We start from the raw sequence: 20738 nt of genomic DNA, 5'->3' as shown, positions 1-20738 counted from the left end.
ATCCCTCCTGCCTCCTCCATAAAGAAGGCACCTGGATTCCCTGAAGCAACAGCTCCCTGAGTACCATGATCAGCAGAACCCAAACACCCTGAAAACAGTCCACAGTGTAGGAGAACAAATACAAATTTCAGGCTTCCTAATTATTTTCAAAATTGTTCTATGTTAAAACTCAAGTCAACTTTCCCCACTAAAAGGGCACCTGTGCTGGCTTTAACATAATCTAAAAACAGCAGCACTTGGCACCTCTCCAAATCTCCAGTCCATCCTAGACATTTACAAAGCACATTCACATTATCTCACTTGAATTTAATGCAGCCTTACAAAATAGGCATTATCATCCCCATTTTCCAGATTAGGAAACCAAGGCTTAGGGAGACTAGCTGACCTGCCCAAAGTCATAATGCTAAAAAGAGACAAAAATAGGACTCAAAGCCCAGTACTCTTTCTAGCACAGCAAAAAGCGACACGCCTTGGCAAAGAGTCTCCTGCCTGCCCCTGGACATGCACAGCTGTGAGCTATTATGCTTCAGCTAAGAGCCACAACTGATGCCCTGCAAGAGCTCCGAACAGGTTTGCTGATGGCCATAGAATAAATCGTATTTGCTCAGGCTGTTGGGCCATCACTTATGCATCATCAACATCACTCCATAAAGCAGAAAACAAAATTTCCAATTCTCTAATAAAAGTATCAGCAAAAAGCTATTCAATGCCCAAGTATTACATGCTAATCAAAAACTCACAAAGACCAGCTCCCATTTTATAGGGAGATACCTCAGGCTTGCCACGTTAGGTGATTTGCCTCAGGCTGCCCAGCTGGTGGGCAGCAGAACCCAAGTTTTAAGCTGGGCACTGCTTTTCAATGTGTCTCCTGGGCACAGACATATACTGAACTGAGGCATACTTGTAGGTATACAGTTTTACTGTCTACACAACATTTCATCAAGGAGAACCTAAAAAATGATTCTCATATAGACTCATCACATACATTAGGTCCATGAGACCAGCACCCCTTCTGCCCACTGCCTTCTATTTCCACTCCATCATTACCACTCTTCCTCAGCTACTCCAAAATTTCCAGTAGCAAAATTAAGAAGAAGCCAGAATAATGGACACATTGGAAAGACTGTGGGGGCTTTGAACATGTACTGTATAATCCCCTTTACTAGCAACTACTATTTTTTTTTTTAAGACAGGGTCTCACTGTGTTGCCCAGGCTGGAGTGCAGTGGCACAATCTCACCTCAGCTCACTGCAGCCTCAGCCTCCTGGGCTCAGGCAATCTTCCCATCTCAGCTTCCTCAGTAGCTGGGACTGCAAGTGCATGGCACCATGCCTCGCTAAATTTTTAATTGTTTTTTTGTAGACACGGGGTTTCACAATGTTGTCCAGGTTGGTCTTGAACCCTTGAGCTCAAGCGCCTCGGCTTGAGGCCTTGGCTTGAGGCTCACTGCAACCTCCAACTCCTGGGTTCAAGTGATTCTCATGTCTCAGCCTCCTGAGTAACTGGCATTACAGGCATGCTCCACCACATCTGGCTAATTTTTGTATTTTTAGTAGAAACAGGGTTTCACCATGTTAGCCAGGCTGGTTTCAAACTCCTGGCCTCAAGCGATCCACCTGTCTCAGCCTCTCAAAGTGCTGTTATAGGTATGAGCCACCATACCTGGCCTTGAGTTTTTAAATATCGAGTACCTGCAAGAATTTTTCCTAAGATATACAAATAAAACATCTTTTTAAAACTAAAAATCTTACACTGATTTGGCACAGCAAGAGATGGTTCTTTCTAAATGTCCCCTCTACACGCCCTCACCTCTTCAGTGGAAATCACCCTGCCTCTGGGTCTGTCCCTCTTAATAGCCTTGTAAACTTCCCAAAGGCAGCAGTCCTGTCCTATTTATCTTTGTACCACTATATCTGGTACCAAATCCCATGAAGGAAGAGACAAGTGAGTACATGAGTGGTTTCTAGACAGCTCACCTGTTATTCAGTCATACCCTCCACACAGGGAGAAGTACCACAAGTCAAGCAGAAAACAAAGTGCTTCCTGTGCAGAACAAATGTGCATCCTCATATTAGAGATAAGGAAGCTGAGCCCTGTAACCATATTCCTAAGGATGGAATAGTCATACAACTGCACCTCTCCATAACAAAGACAGAACAAGGGCTGGAAAAAAACGACTGGAGGACAGGACACATTTAACTTTTCAGTCAAATCTTTCTCCATGACCAGCATCCATCATTCACAGGATGACCTTTGAAGGACAGGGCAAGCTTCAGAAGTACCTCAATGCAGAGACAGCCTGCAGAGACATGGCTCACTGATGGCTCTGTTAACACCATGGACTGCAGCACTCCCATATGAGGAGGAGCATTCCCATCTCAGCTCAAATAGGACTTTAACAGTCCCCGTTTTTTTGACACACTTCATTTTTCTGTGCTTTACTTTATTGAGCTTCACAGGTACTGTGTTTCTGATGAATTGAAAGTCTGTGGCAGCCCTTTGTCAAGAAAGTTGGTAAGTGTCATTTTTCCAAGAGCATGTGCTTACTTTGGGTTTCTGTGTCAGCATTTTTTAGCAATAAAGTATTTCTTAACTAAGGTATGTACATTTTTTTAGATATAATGCTGCTGCACACTTAATAGACTATAGTACAGTATAAACATTAACTTTTATATGTACTGGGAAACCAAAAAATTTGTGTGACTTGCTTTATTGTGATAGATATTCACTTTATTGCAGTGGTCTGGAACCAAACCCACGATATCTCTGAAGCATGACTGTAATGATTAAAAAAAAAAAAACCTGCCAGTAGATCCAAAGTGGAAGAGACCTCCTCAATCTGTATCTTAGTCAATTTGGTGCTGCTATAACAGAATATCTGAGCCTGGGTAATTTATAAAAAAACAGTAATGTATTGGCTCACAGTCCTGGAAACTGGAGAGTCAAAGAGCATGGCGCCAGTGCCAGTACCTGGCAAAGGCCTTACCGCATCACTGCATGGTGGAAGGCAGAAGGGTGAGAGAGCATGACAAAGCAAAAGGGGGATGAACTCACTTCTGTAACAAGCCCATCCTTGCAATAATGAACCTATTCCCACAATAACAACATTAATCCACTCATAAAGGCAGATCCCTCATGACCTAATCAACTCTTAAAGGTTCCACTTGTCAACACTGTTGCATCGGGGATTACATTTCCAACATATAAACTGTGGGGGATACATTCAAACCATAGCAATCTGATAAAAGGTATTTACAGCTAACATCATACTTAATTTCCCTCCAAGATCAAGAAACAAGGCAAGGATATCCACTGTCATCTGTCCTATTCCACAATATACTGGAAGCCCTAGCTACTACGTTAAGGCAAGAAAAATAAGTTAAGTGGAAAGAGATTACACAGAAAAAAATAAAACTGTCCCTTTTCAGAGACAGCATGATTGCCTTTCATATAAAATCTCAAGTAATCTAGAAAATAAAGCCCTAGAACTTCTAAGTGTGTTTAGCAAAGTCATAGGGTACAGGTCAACACATAAAAGTAATTGTATGTCGGCATACTAGCAATAAACACTAGAAATCAAAATTGAAAAAAAGAATATCATTTATAATAGCTCCAAAAAATTATGTATAAATACAACAAAATATGTACAAAGTCTATATTCTGAAACCAAGAAAATAGTGGTGAAATAACTCAAAGTAGATCTAAACAAATAGAAAGACATACCACGTTCATGAACTGGAAGATTCAACATAGTAAAGACGTCAATTTTCCCCAAACAGACCTACAGATTTAGTGCAATCCCAATAAACATCACAGCAGGGTCTGTTTGTAATTATAGATAAGCTGACAGAAAGATTTAATGGAAGGCCAGAGAGGTACTAGAATGACCCAGTTTTGAAAAGAATAGTAATATTGGACGGATCACACTACACAATTTAAAAACTTACAATAAAGCTGTAATAATCAAGGCAGCATAGTGTTAGTAAATGAACAGACACATAAATCAATGAAACAAAATACAGAGTCCATAAGAACCCAAATGAACATGGCCAATTTATTACTGACTATGGTGCAAAGGCAATTCAATGGAGAAAGAATCTTCTTTGCAACAAATGGTTCTGGAACAACTGAACATCCATATTCAAAAAGAAAAAAGAAAAAGAACCTTGACCAAAAATTCACATCTAATACAAAAATAACTCAAAATGGATCATTTCTAAACATAAAATACAAAACAAAGAAAACACAGGAGAAAATCCTTGAAACCTAGGGTTAGACAAGCCTTCAGACAACACAAAAAAACACAATCCATAAGCAAAAAACTTAATAAACTGAACTTCCAAATTTAAAAACTCTTGCTTTACAAAAGACACTGCTACAAGAATGAAAAGGTCAGTCCTTCCACCAAAACAACCAGTAAACTAGGAAAATAATTATCAAAATCTACTGTTTCAAAGTCTGGAACCTGGCCAGGCATGGTGGTTCACACCTATAATCCCAGTACTTTGGGAGGCCAACACAGGATGATTGCTTGAGCCCAGGAGTTTGAGGCCAGCCTGGGCAACAGAGTGAGACCTCGTTTCTACAAAACATAAAAAAAATTAGTCCAGGCATGGTGGATCAAGTCTATAATCCTAGCACTTTGGGAGACAGAGATGGGTGGATCACTTGAGCTCAGGAGTTCGAGACCAGCCTGGGCAACATAGCGAAAACCTGTCTCTACAAAAAAATACAAAAAAATTAGCTGGGCGTGGAGGCACATGCCTGTTGTCCCAGCTACCTGGGGGCTGAGGTTGGGAGGCTCACTTGAGTCCAGGAGGTTGAGGCTGCAGTAAGCTGAGATTGTGCCACCGCACTCCAGCCTGGGCAACAGAGTGAGAGCCTGTCTCAAAAAAATAAATTAGCTGGGCGTGGTGGCACATACCTGTAGTCCCAGATACTTGGGAGGCTGAGTGGGAGGATAACTTCAGCCTGGGAGGTCGAGGCTACAGTAAGCTGAGATTGCACCACTGCACTTCAGCCTGGGTGACAGAGTGAGAGCCTGTCTCAAACAAAGCAAAACAAAACAAAACAAAACTTTGCAACCTGACCGAACACTTAAAACAACCAGCAGAGCGTTTGATGAGCAGAGGCTGCTGATATTTGGTAAAAGAATAACTTGACTCAGCTACCATCCCCCATTCCTCGGCCCCACCACTCACGGCTATAGGGATAGCAGCTCATGTTCCTAAAGTGGCTGGTTGGTTCTAAACCTACAAAAATGTGGGTTTGTGCACTTTGGTTGGTCTGGCAGATCCCTGTAGAACTGGTATATACTTGCCTTGGTTTTGGCCTTCTCAGGCTATCGATGTTTTCACAGGTGGCTTCTATCAGAAGATTTAAAGAGATGGAACACCTTTTCCCCCCTTTTGTATCAGACATTTAAGGAAATCGTTGTCAGGTCACTGGCTGACCAAAGAAATAATGGAACAGAATCTACAGTGCCCACAAACAACAAGGAATACATTTTGCAAAAACAGTTTGAAAAAGTCAAAAATTGATGGCTGCAGCCCTCAACAAGAAAAAGTCAGAAATCTGACTTCCAACATTATCCATACTATAATACTTAGAATGTACAATTCTAAACAAAAAAATTACAAAGAATACAAAGAAAAAAGAAAACGTGGCACATTCACAGGAAAAAGGAATTTGATAGAAACCATCCCTGAGACACTAAATTTGATAGAAAATATTCCTGACCAGACACTGAAATTACTAGTCAAAAATATTAACTGTCCTAAATACACTGAATCAACTAAAGGAAATCAGGATAGATGAATAAAATAATAAAGGAAATAAGGAAAATAATGTAAGAACAAGATGAGATTATCACTAAAGAGACAGAAATTCTAAAAAGAAATCAAACAAAAATTCTGAAGACTAAAAATACAACTGAAAATTCAAAAACAAATGTGAGCAAGCAAAATAAATGGTCAGCGAATGTGAAGGAAAGGCAATTGAAATTATCCAGTGTGAGAAAAATAAAAAGAATAAAGAAAAATGAATAGAGACATAGAGACATACGGGGGATACCATCTAGAAAACTAACGTATGTATCATAGGAGTATCTGAGGGAGAAGAGAGAAAGGGGTAGAAAAATTATTCAAAGAAATAATGGCTGAAAACTCCTCAAATCCAATTAAAGACATTAACATACATATCCAAGAAGTTCAATGAACTCTAAGAAGTACACATTCAAAGACATCCACATTCAGACACATTATAGTCAACTTATTAAGACCAAAACCAAAGAGAAGATCTTGAAAGCAGCAAGAGAGAAGCAATTCTTAGGAAAAAACATATGGAAAAATCTTCATGTCCTTGGATCTGGCAATAGCCTCTTAAGCATGACACCAAAAGCACAGGAAACAAAAGGAAAAATAGATAAATTAGACTTCATCAAAATGTAAAACTTTTATGCAAAGGACACTATCAAAAGAGTGAAAAGACAACACACAGAATGGAAGAAAATATTTGTAAATCATATACCTAATAAGAGATTAATATCCAGAATATATAAAGAACTCCTACAATTCAACAACAAAAAGACAAACAAGTCAATTTAAAAATGGGTAAATGACTGGGCATGGTAGTTCACGTCTGTAATCCTAGCACTTTGGGAGGCTGAGGCAGGCAGATCACTTTAGGCCAGAAGTTCGAGACCAGCCTGGCCAACATGGTGAAACCCCGTCTCTACTAAAAATACAAAAATTAGCTGGGCATGGTGGCATGCACCTGTAATCCAGCTATTCAGAAGGCTGAGGCATGAGAATTGCTTGGGCCTGGGAGGCAGAGTTTACAGTGAGCCAAAATCGCACCACTGCACTCCAGCCTGGGTGACAGAGCAAGTCTCCATCTCAAAAAAAAAAAAACAGGTAAATGACTTTCAAAAGACATTTTCTCTAAAGAAGATATAAAAACACCTGTAAGTGTATATCAGGGAATTGTAAATTAGTCATCCAGGAAATGTAAATCAAAACTACAGTGAGATACTATTTCCATCCACTAGAATGGCTATTATCAAAAAAATAAAACAGAAAGGAAACAGAAAATAACAAGTGTTGGCAAGGATGTAGAAAAACTCAAACACTCATGTACTGCTGGTAGGAATGTAAAATGGTCCAGCCCCTGTGGAAAACAGTTTAGTAGTTCCTCAAAAAGTCAGACATGGAATTGCTACATGACCCAGCAATTCCACTCAGGTTTTTACCTGAAAGAACAGGACTTGAACAGATACTTGTTCACCTGTGTTCACTGCAGCATTATTCACAATAGCCAAAAGGCAGAAACAAACCAAGTGTCCACCAATAGATGGATAAACAAAATGTGGTATACAAATACAATGAAATAGTATTCAGCCATAAAAAGGAATGAAATTGTGATACACGCTCTATAACATGAATGAACCTTGAAAACACTATGTTAAGTAAAATAGGCTATATACAAAAGTACAAATATTGTTTGATATATAACGTACCTAGAGATTGAAAGTACCACAGGCTGCAAGAAGGGAATAATCAAGAGTTACTGCCTAATAAACACAAAGTTTCTGTTTGGTATGATAAAAATTTTTTGGAAATAGATAGTGGCACAGTTATACAATGTTGTGAATGTTCTTTATGCCACTGAATTGTTCACTTAAAATGGTTACAATGGTAAATTTTATGTTATACAAATTTTGGCACAATAAAAAAAGACCAATTAAAAAATGGGCAAAAGACTTGAACAGATACTTCACCAAAGACAAGTAAGTACATTAAAAGATGCTCAACCTCATTCATCATTAGAGAAATATGAATTAAAACCATGATGAGCTACCATATGCACCTATTAAAATAGCTGTATTTTTTTAAAAACTGATAATGCCAACACAGAGCAACTGGAAGAATCATACACTGCTAATAGGAATGGAAAATGGTTCAACCATGCTAGGAAACAGTTTCTTACAAAACTCAACATACACTAGCATACGATACATCAATCTCACTCCTAGTTATTTATCCTAGAGAAATGTTCACACAAAACTTGTATAAAAATGTTTACAGCTCCACTCAAATCACCAAAAACTGGAAACAACTCAAATATCGTTCATTAGGTGAGTAGATAAACTGTGATATATCATACAGTGGACTACTACTACTACTGTGAAGGAACAAACAATTGATATATGAAACAACTGAGGTGAATTTCAAAGGCATTATGCTAAGTGAGAAAAGCCAGTCTCAAAAGGTTGTACACTATTATATTTCTATTTACATGACATTCTTGAAATGACAAAACTATAGTGATGGAGAACACATCAGGGGCAGCCCGGGGTAAAGAAAGGTGTCTGTAAAGGGGTGCCATAAGCAATGGACTGTTCCTTATCCTGATAGTGGTAATGATGGTGGTGGTAACAAGTCTACACATGTGTCAAAAGTCACAGAACTATAACTCCAAAAAAGGTCAAATAATTTAATTAAATATAATAAGTATAAAAATATTCTAATAAAAGTAAATACAATTTGTTAAAAAAATAGCACAGGGATAGACATCAAAGTAGAATTCAAGCCCAAAAGTATTAAATGTAACAAAGGCACAATTCACACTGATGATATGACAGTCAAGAATATGCTGGCCGGGCACGGTGGCTCACACCTGTAATCCCAGCACTTTGGGAGGCCAAGGTGGGTAGATCACCTGAGGTCGGGGATTCGAGACCAGCCTGGCCAACATGGTGAAACCCCATCTCTACTAAAAATACAAAAAATAGCTGGGCATGGTGGCATGTGCCTATAATCCCAGCTACTTGGGAAGCTGAGGCAGGAGAATCGCTTGAACCTGGGAGGCAGAGCCACTGCACTCCAGCCTGGGGCAACAGAGTGAGGCTCTGTCTCCAAAACAAAAACAAAAACAAAAACAAAAAACAAAGAATAACCCAAAGGAGATGCAAGGACACATAAACAGTAACACCCTAAAAATTAGAGGCTTCAAACCAATCTCAAAACAAGACAGATCACGCACCAAGTATGGCAGGGTGCACCTGTAATTTCACCTACTCAGGAGGCTAAGGTCCAGAAGTTCAAGTCCAGCCTGGGCAACACAGCAAGACCCCATCTCTTGAAAAAATAATAAATAAATAATTTTTTTAAAAAGACAAATTGATCGGGCACTGTGGCTCACACCTGTAATCCCAACACTTTGGCAGGCCAAGGCAGGAAGATGGCTTGAGCCCAAGAGTTCGAGACTAGCCTGGGCAACATAGCGAGACCCTGTCTCTACAAAAATATTTTAAAATGATGGCCAGGCTTGGTGGCTCATGCCTGTAATCCCAGCACTTTGGGAGGCTGGAGTTGGAGGATCCTTTGACTCCAGGAGTCCGAGACCACCCTGGGCAAGATAGTGAGACCCCTATCTCTAAAATAAATAAATAAATAAAATAAAAATTAGCCAGGCATGGTGACATGCACCTGTAGTCCCAGCTACTGAGGAGACTAAAGTGGGAGGATCACTTGAACCCAGGAGTTCAAGGCTGCAGTAAGCCATGATCACACCACTGCATTCCAGCCTGGGATACACAGTGAGACCTTGTCTCAAAAAAAAATTTTTTTTAAAGACAAATCAAGTGGAGAAAAAATGAGGAGATAGATGATTGATCTAAACAACATAATAGAGGAGATGATATAGATGTATATCAAACTCCACACCTTGATAACAGAAATGATATATTCTTCTCCAGTGCTCACAGCACATTCACACACACACACAAAAACTGCTCATGTCACAAAGAAAACACCTTCCATCAAGTAAAGATACTAAAAACAACACTTGCCAATCATAATGCTTAAATCCAGAATTTACTAACACGACCATCACCACCAACAGAAGAAAGGTGTGTCTATCTAAAAATTTGAGAATCTCCTGATAAACAACTTCCAGATAAAAGGAAATGCAATGAAAATGTTGGAGAAATTTAAAGAAATACTAACGGACAGACATGGTGGCTCATGACTGTAATCTGCCTATAATCCCAGCACTTTGGGAGGCTGAGGCAGGAGTTCGAGACCAGTCTGGGCAACATAGGGAGACCTCATCTCTACAAAAAAAATTTTAAAATTAGCTGGGTATAGTGGCACATGCCTGTAATCCCAGCTACTTGGGAGGCTGACAGAGGAGGATCATTTGAGCCTGAGAAGTTGAGGCAGCAGTAAGCAGTAATTGCACCACTGTATGCCGGCCTGGGTGACAAAGTGAGACCCCGTAAAAAAATAAAAAAATAAAAAATAGGTACTAACAAAAAAACACACATCACATGTGAAAACACAATGTAATCATCTAAGGGAAAAATAGTTACATGATTATCTCCACAGAAGAGAAAGTCTGACAAAATTCAATATCTATTCATAATAAAAAATACTCAGGAAAATACAGAAATTGAGATACTCTAATATATAAATACACCTTAGTCCTAAAGCCAAAATCTTATTTCATGGGCAAACCTTATTTCAGAGGCATGTCCATTAATTTCAGAGATTAATATCAAGAACAAAGCAAAAATGTCCACTATCTCTGCTACTATCCACCTGTGCAATATTAGCCAATAAAATTAGAAGAGAGAAATCAATTAGAGATATAAAAATGGGTAAAGGCCAAGCGCAGTGACTCACGCCTGTAATCCCAGCACTTTGGGAGGCTGAGGCGAGTGGATCAGGCTGGTCGGGAGTTCAAGACCAGCCTGACCAACATGGAGAAACCCCGTCTCTACTAAAAATACAAAATTAGCTGGGCATGGTGGCGCATGCCTGTGATCCCAGGTACTCGGGAGGCTGAAGCAGGAGAATTGCTTGAACCCAGGAAGCGGAGGTTGTGGTGAGCTAAGATTGCACCATTGCACTCCAGCCTGGGCAACAAGGGCGAAACTCCATCTCAAAAAAAAAAAAAAAAAAGGGTAAAGAAAAGCTATCACTAATTGTAGATAATATGATATACTACCTGGAAAACCCCAAAATCAATGATAAAATTTATTCAATAATAACTCAGCGGGCTGGGCATGGTGGCTCACGCCTGTAATCCCAGTGCTCTGCAAGGCTGAGGTGGGTGGATTGCTTGAGGTCAGCAGTTCGAGACCATCCTGGCCAACACGGTGAAACCCTGTCTCTACCAAAAATACAAAAATTACAGGCTCACGCCTGTAATCCCAGCACTTTGGGAGGCCAAGGCAGGAGGATCATGAAGTCAGGAGTTCGAGGCTAGCCTGACCAACATGGTGAAACCCTGTCTCTACCAAAAATACAAAAAATCAGCCAGGCATGGTGGCGCATGCCTGTAATCCCAGCTACTCAAGGAGGCTGAGGCAGGAGAATCACTTAAACTCAGGAGGCGGAGGTTGCAGTGAGCCAAGATTGCGCCACTGCACTCCAGCCTGGGCGACAGAGTGAGACTCCTTCTCAAAAAAAAAAAAAAAAAAACACTCAGTGAAGTTGCACAATATAAGATTAATACATAAAAATCAACAGCCTTCATATATACAAACCATAAAAGAAGACATTATGGTAGAGAAAAATCCCATTTGCAATAGCAACAAGATCATTAAATACTTAGGAATAAAGTTAATTAAAACTGTGCAAGAAAAAGTTTAAATCACTATTAAAAGACACTAAAGTTAACTTGAACAAATGAAATGACATCCCCTGTTCTTGGATAGGATTCAAAAATATAAAGATGTCAGTTCTTCCCAAGTTAATTTATACATTCAATGCAATCCCAATACAAATACTGACAAGATAATATTGACAAGTTGATACTAAAATTCATATGGAAAAACAAAAATTTAAGACTAGGAAAACAATGAAAACAAAAAACTGTAAGGGGGGATAGGTATAACAGACATTAAAACCTACTGTACAAAGCCTTCATAATGAAATCAGTGAGGTACTGCTGCATATGTACACAAAAAGATGAGGTCCAGAATTAGACTCAAGTACATACAGAAATAAAAAATATGGCAAAGATGGCATCTCAAATCACTAGAGTCAAGATGAACTTTGTATTAAATACTGCTGGAACAGTATTCACTGTTGGAAAAAGATAACTCACAAGAATAAACTTGCAAATGAATTATAAATCTAAATGATAAAAAATGAAACCATACAACTACTAAAGGAGATACTGGTGAATTCCTCTTTAACCTTTGTATTAACACTTAGTATTAAGTAGTAGAGAAGGGCCAAATATGATTTAAAATTCACAAACAGTAAAGGAAAAGAGTGATACATTTAACTACATAAAAATTTAAAAATTTTTGCATGACAAAAAAATTTAAAAACTCAGAAAAAAAATTAAAAGCTAACAAATTGGGAGAAAATATTTGCAACATATACCACTGACAAGGGACTAATATCCCTAATATACAAACAGCTCTTAAAAACTGAGAAACAGGATGGGCATGGTGGCTCACACCTTTAGTCCCAGCACTTTGGGAAGCCAAGGTGAAAGGATTGCTTGAGGCCAGGAGTTCAAAACCAGCCTGGGCAACACAGAGAGACTCCATCTCTACAAAAAATTTAAAAATTAGCCAGGGCATGGTGGTATACACCTGTAGTCCCAGCTACTCGGGGCAGTTGAGGTAGAAGGTTGAGGCTGCAGTGAGCTGTGATCACACCATTGCATTCCAGCCTGGGTGACAAGAGCACCATACTATTTAAAATAAATAAATAACGTTTTACAACTGAGGGACACAGTATTATTTACAATAGTCGAAAGGTGGCCTCCTTTAAGCTGAAGCTAAGAAAAAAAAAAATGGTGAAAGCAACCCAACTGTTCATGACAGATGAATGGCTAAACAAAATGTAGTATATACATACAATGAAACATTTATTATTCAGCCTTAAAAAGGAAGGTAATCCTGACACGTCACAAAAAAGAAGGTAATTCCGAAATATGCTACAACATGGATGAACCTTGAAGACATTATAGTAAGTGGAATAAGCCAGTCATAAAAAGATAAATATTGTACGATTCCATGTATATAAGGTACCTACAGTAGTCAAATTCATAGAAACAGAAAGTAGAATAGTGGCCACAGGGCTAGGGGAGGGAAGAATGGGAATTCCTGTTTAATGGATACAGAGTTTCAGTTTGAAAAGATGAAAAAAGTTCCGGAGATGGATGGTGGTGATGGCTGCATAACAATGTGGATTTATTTAATGGCACAAAATGGCACACTTAAAAAATGGTTAAAATGATAAATTGGGTCAGGTGCAGTGGCTCACGCCTGTAATCCCAGCACTTTGGGAGGCTGAGGCAGGCGGATGAGGAGGTCAGGAGATGGAGACCATCCTGGCTAACACAGTGAAACCCTGTCTCTGCTAAAAATACAAAAAAATTAGCTGGGCATGGTGGCACGCGCCTGTAGTCCCAGCTACTCGGGAGGCTGAGGCAGGAGAATTGCTTGAACCCAAGAGGTGGAGGTTGCAGTGAGCCGAGATCGCGCCATTACACTCCAGCCTGGTGACAGAGACTCCATCTCAAAAAAAAAAAAAAGATAAATTGTATGTTGCTTATATTTTATCACAATTTTTTTAAAAAAGCTAAAGAACAGAAAAACAAAAACCTGGTAGACAAATGGAGAAAAAATACGAACAGATAAATCACAAAAGAAGACGCAACTAGCTCGAAAACATATGAAAAAATGTTCAAATCATTCACAGAGATATGCATATTAAAACAAAACAACACTAGACACTATTTCTCACTGCAAAAATTAAAGCATGACAGCACACACTGTTGGTGAGGTTGTGGAGAAACAGGTGCTATTCTCATACACTGTTGGAAATTGGTACAACCCTTCTGGAGGGAAATTTGACTATATCTGAGAAAACTACATATGCATTTACCTTTCAACCCAGCAATTCCACTTCTAGCAACTACCCTGAATATGTACCTCCAGCAATACAAAAATACATATGCACAGAATTATTCACCGTGCAGCACTGTTTGTAACTGCAAGATAATGGAAGCAGCTTAAATGGCCATAGATAGGAGAGTAGATGAATAAACTATTATAACGTACCATGGTACATACTATGGTACATTCATATAATGAAGTAATATGCAGCTGTAAAAATTAATGAGGCAATGTTCATAGCAACATAATTCAAAATAATGCATAAGTAGAAACCCAAAATCCATCAACTGATAAATGGATAAACAAAAGGTGGTATATCCATAAAATGGAATATTATTCAGCCATAAAAATAATGAAACACTGACAACATGGATGAACCATGAAAACATCATCCTAAGTGGAAGAAGCCAATAACAAAATACCACATATTGTATGATCCCATTTACATGAAATGTCCAAAACAGGCAAATTTATAAAGTCAGAAAGTGGATTCGTGGTTGCCTAGAGCTGGGGGAAGACAGGATGGGAAGTAACTGCTAATTGCTAACGGATCAGGGTTTCTTTTAAGGGTGATAAAAATGTTCTAAAATATATTGCGATGATGCTTGCATAACTGTGCATGTACTAAATACCACTCAATTGTCTACTTAAATCGGTCAATTGTAAGGTATGTAAATTATATCTCAATAAAGATGTTTTTGCTTGTTTGTGTTTTCTTGAGACGGGGTCTCGCCCTGTCGCCCTGGCTGGAGTGCAGTGGCGCGATCTCGGCTCACTGCAACCTCTGCCTCCTGGGTTCAAGCGATACTCCTGCCTCAGCTTCCCGGGTAGCTGGGACTACATGCATGCACCACCATGCCCAGCTAATTTTTTTTGTATTTTTACTAGAAAGGGGTTTCACCATGTTGGTCAGGCTGGCCTCAAACTCCAGACCTCAAATGATCTGCCCACCTCAGCCTCCCAAAGTCTGGGATTACAGGCGTGTGCCACCATGCCTGGCCTCAATAAAGATGTTTTTAAAAATTAATGAGGGGCCGGGCGCGGTGACTCATGCCTGTAATCCTAGCACTTTGGGAGGCTGAGGCGGGCGGATCACAAGGTCAGAAGATCGAGACCATCCTGGCTAACACGGTGAAACCCCGTCTCTACTAAAAATACAAAAAATTAGCCAGGCGCGGTGGTGGGCACCTGTAGTCCCAGCTACTCGGGAGGCTGAGGCAGCAGAACGGCGTGAACCCGCGAGGCGGAGCTTGCAGTGAGCCGAGATAGCGCCAATGCACTCAGTCCTGGGCAAAAGAGCGAGACTCCGTCTCAAAAAAAAAAAAAGAATGAGGAAGATCTCTATGAACAGATATGGGGTGATTTTCAAGACACACTATTCTTTTTTTTTTTTTTTTTGGAGATAGAGTCTCACTCGGCCGGTCACCCAGGCTGGAGTGCAGTGGTGCAATCTCGGCTCACTGCACCGTCTGCCTCCCAGGTTCAAGAGATTCTCCAGCCTCAGCCTTCCAAGTGGCTGGGATTACAGGTGCCCACCACCACACCCAGCTAATTTTTTTGTATTTTTAGTAGAGACGGGGTTTCACCATGTTGGCCAGGCTAGTCTTGAAATCCTGACCTCAGGCAATCTGCCCACCTCAGCCTCCTAAAGTGCTAGGATTACAGGCATGAGCCACCACGCCTGGCCTAAAACATACTATTAAGTGAAAAAAGCAAACACAATTATCTATATAGCATGTCACCTTTGTATAAGAAAAAAGAGGATATGAAAAAATACACAACTAACTGTTCACTTGTGCGAAAGAAACACGAGATAATCCAGATACCAAAGTTAGCTATACAGGGTAGGTGGGAAAGCGGTGAAAAGAAGGGGTGAATGGGAACAGGGCGGTAGGCATAAGAAGGGAAAGACACTTCTCTGAGTATACCTTTGTGTGTAGCTCTGACTCTCAGAAATCAGTCATAATTCATACCGCAAAAACAAACTAAAATCAGCTAGGATGTAGGGGGAACTCAAAATGAAATATAAACACTAACAATGAACCTAACTATTACAACTAACATAACCACTCTTAAAGGCATGAGGAAGAAAGGAACTAACCTAAGTAACTGTGGAAAATGGTATCTTGACTGGATAGGCTAAAGACAAAAAGAACTGATTCCAGAGTTGGGTCAGAGAAAACACAAGATGAGCCTGGAACACCTTGTGGTGTGCCATAAAGTAAGTAAGTGCTTGAAGGAAAAAAAAAACAAAATGAGGGCCAGTTGATAGGCCACAGAAGCTAACCTGAAGGAGATCCTAACTAAATAGCCAATGCTGGAACAGTAAGCAACAAAATAATGATGATAATGAATTTTAACTCATAGAATATAATACATATCCATGGCCTACACTGACACATAAATAATCAAATAAATAAATAAAAGAGAGAGAGGGTAGTTCTCCTTTCAGTAGAACTTGACTTAATAATGTAGAAGGAAAGAGAGAAATAATTACCTTTAGGCAAACACCACAAAGATCTGCAGATGGATGCTAAAGTCAATGCGCAAATTTGTGGAGAACGAGAATTTGTGTCCTCTCAATGTATCTCTCCCAAGAGACTTATTAATTAGTAAGGGATAGTAATTTTATGGTGTAGAAACCTGGTAGACACCAAGTAAACCAATAGATCAAGGTAAATATCACCAGTAATAAGACATTCCAATATCTTGGACTCCATGTGATGCACTGAGAAAGACACAAAGATAATGTGTCTTTGTGTTATTCTGGCCAACAATGCATAATCTCACCCCAATCATTAGAAAACACTGGACAAACCTTTAAATTGAGAGACATTAGACAAAATAACTGATCACTACTCTTTAAAAGCATCAAAGCCAAGGAAAACAAGAAAAGACTAAGGAAGTGTTACGGACCAAGGAGAAATAACTAAATGCAACATGGGATCTTGGATAGGGTCCTGGAATGAAAACACAACCTTAATTTAAAAAATGGTAACATTCATATCACATCTGTAACGTAGTTAATAATACTGTACCAACACTAGCTTTCTATTCTTGATAATTGTATGATTATGTAAGATGTTAACATTAGGGAAAGCAGGGTGAGGGACATAACAGAACGTTTTGTATTGTTGCAATTTTTCTCTAAATCTAAAATTAGTTTAAAAAGCTTAAAAAGAGGCCGGGCATGGTGGCTCACGCCTGTAATCTCAGCACTTTTGGAGGCCGAGGTGGGCGGATCATGAGGTCAGGAGATCAAGACCATCCTGGCTAACACGGTGAAACTCCGTCTCAAAAAACTAGCAGGGTGTGGTGATGGGCGCCTGTAGTCCCAGCTACTAAGGAGGCTGAGGCAAGAGAATGGCGTGAACCCAGGCGGCGGAGCTTGCAGTGAGGCGAGATCGCGCCACTGCACTCCAGCCTGGGCCACAGGCGAGACTCCATCTCAAAAAAAAAAAAAAAAAAAAAAAAGCTTAAAAAGAAATAACCATTTTGATTATATATCTATCATCTGTAAGCAATGTGAGGATGGTAACCATTTATGTATTGTTCACCATAAATCCAAGAAACTCACTAAAAGGAGCTTTAAAAAAAAAAAGCTATTGAGGCCGGGCGCGGTGTCTGACGCCTGTAATCCCAACACTTTCAGAGGCCGAGGCGGGTGGATCACCTGAGGTCAGGAGTTTGAGAGCAGCCTGACCAATACGGTGAAACCTCGTCTCTACTAAAAATACAAAAATTAGCCAAGCGTGGTGGCGGGTGCCTGTAGTCCCAGCTACTCGGGAGGCCGAGACAGGAGAACTGCTTGAACCCGGGAGGCGGAGATTGCAGTGAGCCGAGATCATGCCACTGCACTCCAGCCTGGGCGACAGACCAGGACTCCGTCACACACACACAAAAAAGCTATTGAATAATCATGAAAAAGAAAAATATCTATTCATTTCTGACTCCCAGCCCAGCAGCTGCATTTCCTCAGATAGCAGCACATTCACCAGGCTTACTAGTCTAAGCTAATAAGTTTCCAAACCCCTTATAGTTTCCATGGCCTCAGAACACGATAAAGAGTAGCACAACTTCAGACCTCAGCACCCTGATCCAGAGTGATAACTGGGGATGTTTCCTGGCCTGGAAGGTGGGAAGCCTATGTCTTAAGCTCAGTGGTGGCAGTGTCCTGGCTGTGTGACTGACTTGACATAGATGTCAGTCTCTCAGTCTGTTTCCCCTCATGTATGAGGCTTTGTACTAGATGAGGGTTCTGCAAGCTAACCAGCCCGCCCTTTTTGTACAGCCCACGAGCAAAGAATGGTTTTTACATTTTTTAATATTTGGGGAAAAAATCATGACACATGAAAATTATATTAACAATATATAAAATTAAAACTTCGGTCCCCATAATTAAAATTTTATTGCGACACAGCTACCCTGTTATGTATTGTCTTCGGCTGTATCCACACTACATCGCTACACTTAAGTAGACAGAATATGGACCCCCCAAGCCTGAACTACTATTATGAATACTATTATACTCATTATACTTACAATATAACAATGTAAACATTGATATATTTACAACAAAAGTTTGCCGACCGCTGAACGAGACTGTTCTAAGCATATTCTATTTCTAACCACAATAATCACATAGAAAGAATCTTAGCCACATGGAATCCGACGGTCCCACACTTATAACCTGTAATAACCCAGGTCCTGAAGAGTTAAGTGACTCCCAAAGCCACTTGTGCAGACAGATACCCGGGAATGCCAGGTGAGTTCCTATCTGGCCAGGGCCCGCCTCTTGCGGGGAGGCAGTGAAGCAGAACGGTCAAAATTTTCAGTCTGGAGTCGCGCTCACGCACTGGGTGACTTGGAGCAAATCATTTCACCTACCCTCGGCCTCAGTTTCCACCCCTGTAAATGGCACTAATAACAGCACTCACCTCGCAGGGCTGCTGTGAAGGTGAAGCGAAAGGTCGCGAGTAAAGGGTTAGCGCGCTGGGCTTTGCACCCAGCAGACGCCAAATCAATGGTGGCTCCTGCGGTTACTGGGAACCTCCCCGGAGGCCGGAACCCATTCTAGGCACCTCAGGGCGGCGGCGAGAGCCAATGAAGAGGCTCGCGAGGCAGCCAGGAAGCCCGGCCTCGGTTTCCCTGACTGGGGCTCTAAAGCTGCCCGCGAAATCCCCAGCGTCCTCACGTAACCCAGCCTCGCGCCTGCAGCCCCTCCGGCCTGTGCCCCCGGCTCTGCTGAGCCTCACCCCCACCCCAGCACCGCCTTCAAACCAGCCTTCCAGGAACTCACCAGGCGTCTCCACAGCAACGGCCAGTCTGTCCCGACCACCGCGCCGTCCGGCTGCGCGCCTGACAACAAGGCGTGCTCCCATTGGCTCCGGTGCCGGCTGTGCCAGCCAATCAGCGGGGGCGTACGCGCCGCTCGCTCTCTCCGCGGGCCGCTTAGCTGGGGCCCTGCAGACGGCTACCCTTGGGCGGCGCGCGGTGTGTGTGTGTGTGTGTGTGTGTGTGTGTGTGTGTGTGTGTGTGTGTGTGTGTGTGTGTGTGTGTGTGTGTGTGTGTGTGTGTGTGTGTGTGTGTGTGTGTGTGTGTGTGTGTGTGTGTGTGTGTGTGTGTGTGTGTGTGTGTGTGTGTGTGTGTGTGTGTGTGTGTGTGTGTGTGTGTGTGTGTGTGTGTGTGTGTCCGCTTAGCTGGGGCCCTGCAGACGGCTACCCTTGGGCGGCGCGCGGTGTGTGTGTGTGGTGGGTGTGGGGGGGGGTGGGTGTGTGTGTGGTGTGTGTGTGTGTGTGTGTGTCCGCTTAGCTGGGGCCCTGCAGACGGCTACCCTTGGGCGGCGCGCGGTGTGTGTGTGTGTGTGTGTGTGTGTGTGTGTGTGGGGTGGGTGTGTGTGGGGGGGGTGGGTGTGTGTGTGGTGGGTGTGTGTGTGGTGTGTGTGTGTGGTGTGTGTGTGTGTGGTGTGTGTGTGTGGTGTGTGTGTGGTGTGTGGTGTGTGTGTGTGTGTGTGGTGTGTGTGTGTGTGATGCGGGAGTGGAGCTTGTTGGTTCCGGATCCCCGTCGTCGGTCCTAGCGTGCTGGAGGCTTAGAGCACCAGCTCGTAGTCGGACTCTCTTCTCCACAGCTTGCGCCCTGAGCAGTCACTAAATGATGGGCTGTGTGTTATTACCTGGGACATGTGCTCTGAAAACGGTGGAAACTTGGGGAACACTTAGAGCGGGGTGTCCAATCTTTTGGTTTCCCTGGGCCACGTTGGAAGAATTGTTTTGGGCCACACATAAAATACACTAACACTAAGGATAGCTGATAAGGTAATAAATAAATAAATAATAAAAATTAAAATCACCAAAAAATCTCAAAATGTTGTAAGAAAGTTTATGAATTTGTGTTGAGCCGCATTCAAAGCCAAGCGGACCAGCGCGTTGGAGAAACTTGACTTAGAGGGAACCAGGGAGGAGGAGCATCCTCATTCATTATATTACCTGTGCCTCTCTTTCCAAAAAGGATGTGAAGCCCAAAAGGCAGAGATACAATAGGATATTGAAACAAAAGGGAAAAAAGGAACAAAACCTAGTAAATGAACAAGGAGAGGGGTCATGGGTGGTGTCAGAATTCCAGAGATGAAAAAAGGCGACAGAGTTGAAGGGGTTCTGTCAAGGGTCTTGGGCTGAAAGATGATACTCTCTTGGGAGCTAGAATAACAATAAAGCATTGTAGGGAAGAACTTTACACTGTGGTTGAATTCATAGCTGCTTGAGTCTTGCATGGATGATTCAAATAGGAGTGAATGTTGGGGGCTTTTTAACCTCAA

The 20738-nt window shown here is 41.4% G+C and overlaps 1 protein-coding gene across 10 annotated transcripts in view; it reads right to left on the bottom strand.

Annotated features, from left to right (window-relative positions):
- Positions 1-19290, bottom strand: part of CABIN1 (calcineurin binding protein 1) — a 165068-nt gene extending 145778 nt beyond the window's left edge. For 4 of the 10 annotated variants that reach the window (XM_063704698.1, XM_063704696.1, XM_055375154.2 and 1 more), the window contains exon 1: positions 18862-19188. The gene's annotated coding sequence lies outside the window, so the exon portion shown is untranslated. Of the gene's footprint in view, positions 1-4924; positions 4944-18861 lie in introns of those variants that run through there. The other 6 variants (XM_063704700.1, XM_004063169.5, XM_055375155.2 and 3 more) reach the window with 6 other exon arrangements.
- Positions 19291-20738: the final 1448 nt, after the last annotated feature.

The sequence above is a fragment of the Gorilla gorilla genome, chromosome 23 (genome assembly GCF_029281585.2).
Source record: "Gorilla gorilla gorilla isolate KB3781 chromosome 23, NHGRI_mGorGor1-v2.1_pri, whole genome shotgun sequence".
Classification (NCBI taxonomy): domain Eukaryota; kingdom Metazoa; phylum Chordata; class Mammalia; order Primates; family Hominidae; genus Gorilla; species Gorilla gorilla.
Note: the sequence above shows the minus strand (reverse complement) of the source record. Positions and strands in the feature narration are given on the sequence as shown.